Below are 10,432 nucleotides of genomic sequence, written 5' to 3'. Positions count from 1 at the left end.
CACAATCAATTATAAACTTACTTCTATCTCCATTTCTTTAAAGTTTTGCTAGATGCTTTATGTCTAAAGCTACAAGCTCCTCCTAATTCTAAATCCCTTCCACTTTCTCCTTCATCCACAACTTCACTTTCCAACTCTCTCCTCAGTTAGCCGCTTTGCCTTCTGGTCTGGGCATGCCACTGATACTACTACGTATTAAGGTCACTTTGTTCTTTCCTGCTGTCTCCAGCAATTTTGCTCAATATCTTTTCCCTTTGCCTTCCTATTAGGTTAATGTCAGAGCACCCTTCCAGAGAATACAAAATCGTTAACATATTAGCAAGAATACAGCTCTTACAATAATAAAGGCACAGAATAACACGTTCTTCTAGGGCAACAGTTGTAATTTGTCGGTGTGATACCTTTCGGTGTTCAAGTGACAGTTTCACAGAGGTCACTTAAGACCATCAGAAAGCACAGATCCATACATTACAGTTCATAACAATAGAGCCTGGTGGTGATCACACGCAACTTTAATCCCAGTACTCAGGAGGCAGAGGCAGGAGGATTTCTGTGAGTTCAAGGTCAGCCTTGCCAATAAGAGCTAGTACTAGGACACCTAAGACTGTTACAAAGAGAAGTTTTGTCTTGAAAAAAAAAATACCATTAGTAAAATTACAGTTATAAAGTAACGATGAAAATAATGTTATGGTTGTAGGTTGCCACAACATGAGGAATTGTATTAAAGGGCCACCGTATTAGGAACTTTGAGAATTGCTGTTCTAGAGACTCAGTCATTGAATCTTACATATATGTCTCTTCTAGGTAAGTTTCCAAAAATAGCTGTTTCCCTCACTGTGAATAGAGAAGTCCAGAGGAAACCTTTCTTACATTTTCCTGCTTAAATTAAGGTAACATATCTATAAACTGAAAACTTACATATTCTGTCATCCAAAATGAGTGACTAGTTTACATATTGGGTTAAAAAGCTCTAAAATAAAACTACTTCACACAAATTTCTAAGTGGTATTTAGACAAAACATAATGTTTGTCTATGACAAAACATAATATTTGTGTATGTACTATAACATTAGCTGCTTGGGTATCTATGAATATTTAACATAATATTGATAAAATATTCACATGACACATTTTATTTAAATATTTGACATCACTAATAATATTTTTTCATCAGACTTCAACTTCTATTTTATGGTTATTTTGTGGAAATCATTAAAAAGTCCATATATACCCAATAAAGACAAATCAAGTCATTAAGAGTATGGAAAATTTGAGTGATGGACCCACGGTGCCCAGCATATCTGAATTTCACCACCCATCATCTTTTTTGTATGAAGCTGAGAAAGATAAACTTTCCAAACCACCAATTCTTTTCAATCAAACGATAGAATAAATGACATATTAAATACGCTATCAGTTGCCCCTCTAAAGCTTTCAAATAGCAGGTGGTCAATAAAGGATAGCAATTGCTTTCCACTCTGAAGCTGTTTTGTGGTCTCAATTTTCATGCAATATTCTATAACGAAGTATGGGAGCCTCACAAATCAAGTTTATCTCAAACTAAGCCTCATCTAGAGAGCAAGAAATCTTAACTTGTATAAGTCAAACTTCTCTTTGAAAGCAGGCCAGCCTGGCTATCTCCTTCAACTCATGAACTTTTATTTATTAAAGTCCCCCTAATAAAGCGATAGGCCTCTGAGTGCCTATAAACACACACATCTCTTTAATAGATACCAAGTTGGTGATAAGAAAAGGAATTTAATTTCTCCCAGAAACCAACAATTCCACCCCACATTCACTTTGACACGAAATGAATTTGGTTTCCTAACAGTATTTTGTTGTAGTAATGTTTAGCATTTTTTAGAAACATCTTTTCCTGCGCTCTAAATAACTCCTGAAATGTCTGTACCTTTTTGTCTCAGAGTTAAATAGCTTAACTGATTCCATTTGTTGCACATGAAGCATTTTTATTACAAATGTGTCCTTTTCTTCACTGTAGCTACACATCAGTACTTTGTCCAATGTCTATAATTTCCTAAGAGACTTGCATAAACTTCTAGTTTAATTATAGTTAATTATGTGTTTTACTTTCTCCATGCCTCCATGTATTAGCATACTCTAACCTGCCGACCTTTGAGACTGCATAAAATGAGGAAGGGCTGACCAATCGCATCTGGCACATATCAAAGATATGAGATCTCAAACAACTCTGTCATTTTTGTTTGGTTTTATTTTGTTTTATTAAGACAAGTTTTTTGCTAAGGAGCATAGGCTAGCCTTGAACTGTCAATGACCCTGCCTCAGCTGGCGTGATAAACAAGTGTCTCCACATCCAGCTTCCAGCAGTTTTAATATTGAAGAAAGAGTTGCTCTATGTGTATTCTGGTGCAGTCCTCCATCAATGGGCTTCATTTTAACAAGAACAGACTGCATTGCCTCCATCTAAGTGTCTCTGACCTCCAGGAACTCAAAAATTGAAGTCAACATACATAGGTGATGATATTTAAGAAGACTTTAAGAGGTGTTTAAGTTGTGAGAGCAGAATTTATAAATAGCATTAGAACATTAATTCCATGAAAAGGAACCTGGGAATGACACTGCCTTTTCACATTCATCAGAACCTCAGAACCTGCAAGGTACAAGTCCCACGCAAACCCTCCTATTCCCCTGCAAATTCAGGGGAACTATGAAAAGCAGCCTGCTACTACACAGTGAGGATCAAAAGGAGAGGGATAAGCCACCCAGTGAGACACCCCACTCTCTGGGCCCTCCACACCAGGGCAAAACACCTAGCCCCTCCCCCACCTGCCTCAGCTTCTCTAGATGGCCAGCCAGAGATTTTCTTGAAAGTAGACTTCCCATTTCACTTCACTGTTCCCAGGAACAGTGAAAAGGGACCCCTTTTCCCTACTGTTACACTCTGTCAGATGTTAAATGCTGTAAAATATAAAGCCTCATTTTGGATGTGGATTTTCCTTACGTAGCACATGATGACTTAAATCATAACACTAGGCATGAACTACTGTTGATGTGCCAGCGACTGCATCACCCCAGCTGCAGTGAATGGAAGATACACTAAATAGATGCTTCTCCAAATGAGATTTCAGCTGCAACATCAGCAATTGTTTATACTGAATTATAATGACCATATCAACAGGAGAAGGATAATTGGTGACACTTGACCCATCCAGACTTATAACAGAGACCTTCTCGACAATATAGTCCCATCCATTCCTTTCTTCATTCTACATGTGCAATGAGCTTCCAGGACACTGAGACAGGTAGAATTTCTCAGACTCGAAAATGTGACCTGAATCTGTTGTGTTCTCCAAATATCAGGTGTTCAGAAAGATATGTTTGATCCCACATTAGCACAAAGCCACATACCTTTGAACAAATTGCCTGCCATTCACTAGTTTGTAATCCCTACTGCAGTTAATGGGAACAGTGGCTCAAGTGATAAGAATGCAATAAAACTGAAATCCAAGAGATACCTCAGAAAAGAAACTGCCAGAGTCTCTACATGCTGTAGCTGACATTGTTTTAATCCATCTCTTTTAATCAATAGAGAGTAAAAATGGATTACAATACACTTTAATACTTCTTCACTTCAGAATTATCCTAACATGTTTTATTTTAAAGAGCACATTAGTTATACCTTTGGTAACATGGAAAATAGGTTCAGTCAAGAGTCCAAAAGCATAGCTAAAATTTCTCAAAATAGCATAATTATACACATTTGGTCTGGCGTATAAACCAACATTCCTGGTATCCCGTTAAAAAAATTTTAACTATAGAGAATAATATAGTATAATGATATAAATAAAGTGTGATTTGAGCTTAAAATGCAGATTCAATTTTTTCTGCACACAAAAAAAGTGACCAGCATCCTTGATTCTGCCTTGAGATAAGTCAGGTGGATGAAGTCACCTGTGTCACAGCTACTATCTACACACACATCTGTTCCCACTGATTCACATCATGCCTCTTGTATTGTCTGCATATTATTATTAGTCTGCCCAAGCCCACACTCTTTGCAATGCTGGATACTTCTTTTTATTTATTTTGATTTATGACAATACACAACCATTTCTACACTAGGACCAGGTATTTCTTTTCTTTTTCTTAAGACTGATTCATTTATTATGAATACAGTATTCTGTGTCCATGTATGCCTGCATTCCAGAAGAGGGAATTATAGATGGCTGTGAGCTACCATGTGGTTGCCAGGAATTAAAATCAGGATGTATGTAAGAACAGTCAGTGCTCTTAACCTCTGAGTCATCTCTCCAACCCCGAAGGATCAGGCTTTTCAACATTATTTTCAAAATATTTATAGTAAGACTATATGTGATTCTAGAATCCACAAAAATGTATCTTATGAAGTTCTCCTTTAATGTGTATGTGAGCAATACATTTGGACTTGGTAGGATTTTTTTTGTCCTGCTTAAAAGGCAGCAAACATCCCCACAGTGAGGTGGAAGGAGGTGTCCAGCCACAAGAGGTGGTATGTTCTTACATTGTTTTCTTAAATATTTGTTAGTCCTAATTTTGCATGTGATGGGAAGAGAAACAGAAGTTCCCCCACAACTCTTTACTCCCCTAGATGGTGGGGAAGAGCACACAATTTAGATGTGGGCCCTTGAGAAAGAGTTTGCATTCTTGAGACAGCTCTCTAAGAAGTAGTCGAGCCCAGGTTTTGCCGCTTTTTAGGAGGGTGCAAGTGTGGACCTGGGAGGAATGGGAAGCAAATGTGATTGGGGTACATTGTACAAAATTCCTAAACAATTAATAAAAAAAATTATAAAAATATCGAGGACATTTTGATTCTCTATGTATTCATATGTGTGAATGTTTATAATATTTCATAATGTTAGCAACTTTTTAAGAAAAATGCCTTCATCAGTAACCCAGCATAATCAACCAAAGTACATTACTATTTAAGGAATATGATTTGGAAAGAGAAAGTGATAGGACCTAAGCAAGGCAAACCCCAGTTCATGGGAGGGACTGACATCATGTTCAGTCCAAAAAGGGTTGAACTTTTCCTTTAAAATCACTAAGATAGGGAAAATGTGCATATTGATTCACCAATAAGCTCCTCATTATCACACACAAAGCCCTTGACTATAAGGAAGACAGCACAGAGAAAACAACATTGACAAAGAGCCTGAGCATCCGGTTTGTAAATCGGTCCATTTTATCTGTGACACACCTAATTTTGCAGATCTTGGCTCTGAGCAGGTTTGGGACTCTGCTTTTGTTTATTTCCTTCCTGTTCTTATCTCGCCTCCTGTTGGACCTGGTTTCATTAGACTGATAAACAAAAGTTTCCCTTTTTCAGAAACTGCTTTTCCAACACACCAGCCAGGGTCGTGCTCATGGCCTTCCTATACTTCTGAGTGAAAGTGCATATAGACGCACAGGTTCTGCTCTAGTCGCTCTGAAGTATACAGTTTCTTTTTTTTTTTTCCATTCTGCAGAAGTCTACCCTTGTAAACTGTCACATGGTTGAAAGTTTCCTCTTTCCTGTGTAGATTATTGCTCTTCCTCCCTTTCCTAGCGTGGGTGTGAGTCTGCATCACCAATGGCACGGATGAGTGAAGAAACTCATGCCCCTTCCCCTCTGTGATCGCATGATGTGCCCCATTCTATCCATTCTATGTCCACCTCTTCTTCATCACTGCAGTTAATATGATGCTTTTATGACCAGATTTAAGTGAACAAAAACCTTCATTTTCTAATTCATCTGCCTAAGTGCAGATTTTTTTGAGAAATGTTTATGTAGTCTGCCTATATTATACATTATATATTCTGAGAAGCAATATAAACTCTCAAAATCACCTGAGTTCTATTTGATAAATTACTATTTCAGTGAAGTTTTATAGGTTAAGCACTTAATGACATTAAGAGACTAATTTACTAAACGAGACCCCGGTGACTGTGAAAGCAAAAAGCAACTTCTTCCAAAACTGTTCAAACCTCTGATAGGAAATAGAGTATACATGGAATCCATTAACTTCTATTGTTCTGTAACATTTTCTCTATTATCACCATTTTAGCATTAAACTGCTTTTCCTCTCTGAAAACAGTGACATTGATCTCAGAGTTGGTGACCAAAATCAGAAAGAAAGATGAAAGCAAGCATGTGCTTGCACACCCATAGGTACATTCACGCAAGTGTTTACTTACTATTATATCAAGAAACTGCCGGTACAAATCATCCAAACTCACTATCAAGACCCAACAGTTCTTCCTCTTATTTGCAGAAAGGAAATTGTTTAAAAAGGCAAACCCCCCAAAATTAAGGAGCTGTGATTTGAAAGAAAATGGCTATTGGAATGAGTGGAGGTGTGGCTTTGTTGGAGTAGGTATGGTCTTGTGAAGATGGACTTTGAGGTCTCATATATGCTCAAGACACACCCAGTGTCTCAATTCACTTCCGGTTGCCTGCAAGTCGAGAGGTAGGATTCTTGTCCTGCTGCAGCACCTCATTTGCCTGTGCATTGCCATGTCACACCATGATGATAGTGGACTAAACCCCTGTAAACATAATATACCCCAATTAAATGTACTTCCTTTATAAGAGTTGCTGTGAAGCTGAGTGGTGGTGGCATACACCTTTAATTCAAGCACTCAGTGTTAGTCTTCTGCTGCCACTTTAAGAACTAACCACGCCCACCCAGCCACTTCTGACCTCCCCCTTCGCCATCTTTCTCTCTCTCTTGTGTGGTTGTCTCCTGTCGTGTGCACACGTTTTTCTCTGTCTCTGTGTCTTTATGTCTTTACATTTGTCTATCTCTGTCTTTTTGTTTTTTTATTTCTTTCTAAGTAATAAATGCTTACCCTTATGTTTTTTTACTATGTCTTGTGAGCCTTTTATCCACCGTAACCGCCGCCTGACTCCCCCGGCCGCATGGCTTTGCAGGGACTCACGGCCATCCTTGTCGGACTCCACGAGCCGCCCAGGACATCCCATCAGCATATTCTTTTTAAAAGAACAGAACTCAGGAGGCAGAGGCTGGTGGATCTCTGTGAGTTTGAGGCCAGCCTTGTCTATAAGAGCTAATTCCAGAACAGGCTCTAAAACGACAGTGAAACTCTGTCTCAAAAATAAAAGAAAAGAAAAGAAATAGTTGCTGTTATCTTGGTGTCTCTTCACAGCAATAAAATCCCTAACTAACACGGGAGCGCACAGAAATAAAGCAACCATTTTGGAGCTAAAAAAAAAAAATACACTTTAAAAACTGAGATATTAAACTGTAACAAGCAAATGAACACGCAACCCAACTTGCTATGGGGAATTCCCAATATACTTTATAATTAGTAACAACCAGATCCTCTGGAAAATTAAGTTGAAAGAATGATTTATTGATAGCAAGTAGGACTATCCGAAATACTGTTTCAGCAGCAGCCATATCTTTGTGCCCCCACCCTCTAACTAGAAAATGCTGAAGTTTTAAGTATTAGTAAAAGACAGGGTTGCTGTGTTGTAAACCAGTTGCAGGGGCACATTTCTTAACTCCCCTCACTCAGGGCATACACAAGATGCGGTGTGTCCTAGAATGCCTACCAGTAACTTTTGTCTTGTGAAGGAAACAGCTTTAACTCTGAGGACTGTGAAAGTGTGGCTATTAACACAGCCTCCGAGAGCGAAGCCCAGTGAGACTCAGCATATTGATTACCAGCCCTAAGTTCCCCACAGTTACCAATGAGCAACCATCAGAAATCATGACACCTTGAGGACCTCTGCTAAGGGTTAAATAAAGGCAGAGAAATGCTGTCTGGAGTGCAGCGGCCACGCATATGTGATAAAATGTACTGTAACAGTAACATTAGAACAGGTAGGAATAGAATAATACTTTAAGATAACTGAAGAGAAACACTTCTAGAACAATTGAAACTACAGTGTCAATTTTTATAAGACTTAATAAAGAAAAGTTAGAAGGTTAAGTCTATGACATCATTTTTCTTAATTTTTGAAAGGATACGGAAAATAGGAAAAAGCAGATAAAACAAAATTAGCAGACCGTTCCACAATGTCCAATACTCCCAAACTCACAGACAGCAGCTTATAATACTAGATGCTGCAAACAGGCAGGACAGTAGAGGCCTACATAATAGCACACCTCTTTAATAACTGTAATTGACTTTCTTAAAGAGAAATAGAGGTAAGGAGTAGCATTGAACTTCTGATTTCTGCATCTAGCTTTTTAGAATTCTGTGACTCTTTCAACTATGAATGTTTTGTAAAAATAAAAAGTGAGGTGAAAAGATTGAGGAAGTGGTTGCAACTCTTCTTATTCATCTCATGATATTCACTTAAATACTTTACAGACGAATAGCACAACTAATCTCCCATGGAAGCTTAAAAAATGTTCATAAGATATTGGATCCGAGAATGCATTAATCATTCACTAGATGGGGCTAACACACTGCAGAGAGGTGACAGCTCTAGAATGTCGCATTTTTGTAAGCAATGTTACTTTTAAAGGGAAATTTACACTTATCAGATGGTAACTTTCAAATAGGCAGGCAACACATTGCTTAAACTGTTTCATACTATGTACAGAAACTGTTAACCCTATCTTAATGAGGCAAAAACACTTATAGAATCTTCATTTTAAAAATAACTTTACTGTGTATTAAGCCGAATTCCCTTTTGTGGGAATAGAAAAACATCTGTGCAGAAAAAAAAGTACTTGCCTGGAATAGGATATGTGTAAAAACCATACTGAAGGCTCCGATGTCCATAAAGGGAACCCATGAACCAAGGCATGGAGCCAGTCAACTGACACGAAAAAGCGTGTTAGATACGGGAAGGACATACAGACTGATTGTAGTTAATTTATGCCAACATAGGAGTGAGTAAGATAAAGGGGAATACCCAAAAGACATATATAAATTTGAGCATGGAAGGAGAAAAGAGATTGTACGCATTATCTACAGCTTAGTAGAGACTCTTTGACCATAAAGCACCCATAAAAAAGCATATGTAAGTTGCTGTGAAGAGTTGGTGAACGGATATAATAATATTCATGGGAGAATACATGGATTACTGGATTTTTAAAACCTGTGTGTATGTGGTATTTGTATGAAGATAGATGTATGTTGGTGGACGCTTTCCATGTACAAGTGTGACTATGTCTTATATTTCCTTTTCTGAAAGGGGGCATGACCAAGGCAACTTATAAAGAGAAAACATTTAATTGGGGATTAAAGTTGTTTACAGTTTCAGAAGCAGAGTCCCCGACTCTGTAGTAGGGAGCTTGACAGCAACACACATGGTGCTGGAAGAGCAGCTGAGAGCTTGTGTCTTATCCACAATCTGGAGACAGAGAGAAAACGGGATTGGCCTGGAGTGGACTTTTAAATCCCCAAAGTCCACCCCAAGTGACACACCTCCTCCACAAGACCACTCATCCTAGTCCTAATGTTTCCAATGTAGTTCCACTAACTAGGGACTAAACATTAAAATATACGAGACTGTAGGGCCTCTTGCAGAAGCCGGCTCTCTCATGTTGCCAGGAAAGTTCTGGAACACCGCATGCCTTTATCTCCTGACCCATCTCACCAGTCTTGGGATATAAGACATTTTTAATAGTTGTTGGGATGATGTAATTTTATTTTGAATGTTGTGCATCTCTGTATTTTGAGAAACAACAAGACCAGAATTTGCACTAAGAAGATGACCTAAGAGAGATGTCTGAATCGCTTCAACATTGAAGCAAAGGAAATTGGTAATGATGAAGAGAAAATCAATAAGAATTCTGTAGAGATCAAAGGGAAATGTTGAAAATACAGTGTCACGAGAGCCAAGCCTGCTTTCAGTTGAAAAATTCAGAGATGGTGAGGCAAATTCTTCACTGTATATTTCACTGAAATGTCTCTTGACAGTTAATGTTCACAACTTATTAGGTTATGGTCTACAAAATATGAAATACAGACATTTTAGATGCTCAGTCTTATTTGTGTTTTGAATGCTATTTTCATGTTCTCAAATTTTAAGATGAAGTTTTGTCAAAGATTTTGTTTCTCAAAAAATAGTACTTAATACAACCATAAATGAAAAAATGTTATATTTTAAGACCACACACACACACATACACACACAAACCAGAAATAAATTTGCTACTAAATGCAGAATTGGTATCTACAGAAGCATACTCAATTGCTTTCCACTTGACAAACATACATTTCCATAAATTAGATTTGTTATACTGTTAGTTTTTAGCAATTTGCAGAGTTGAAATAAAGTTCAGAGAAAATGGAAAAGCACAAACCCCACATAATCAAATAACTCAGCATGACATCCTCTAAACAGTACAGTTTTTCACTCAACACACTTAAAGAGCTTTGGACCACTTAGAAATATTTCAGTTCTCAATACCACTACCACAATAAAAATTTAGGACATTTCTATTCTCCATAA

The sequence above is a fragment of the Myodes glareolus genome, chromosome 19 (genome assembly GCF_982192425.1).
Source record: "Myodes glareolus chromosome 19, mMyoGla1.1, whole genome shotgun sequence".
Lineage (NCBI taxonomy): Eukaryota > Metazoa > Chordata > Mammalia > Rodentia > Cricetidae > Myodes > Myodes glareolus.
The sequence above is the reverse complement of the archived record's forward strand: the minus strand, read 5'-3'. Positions refer to the sequence as shown.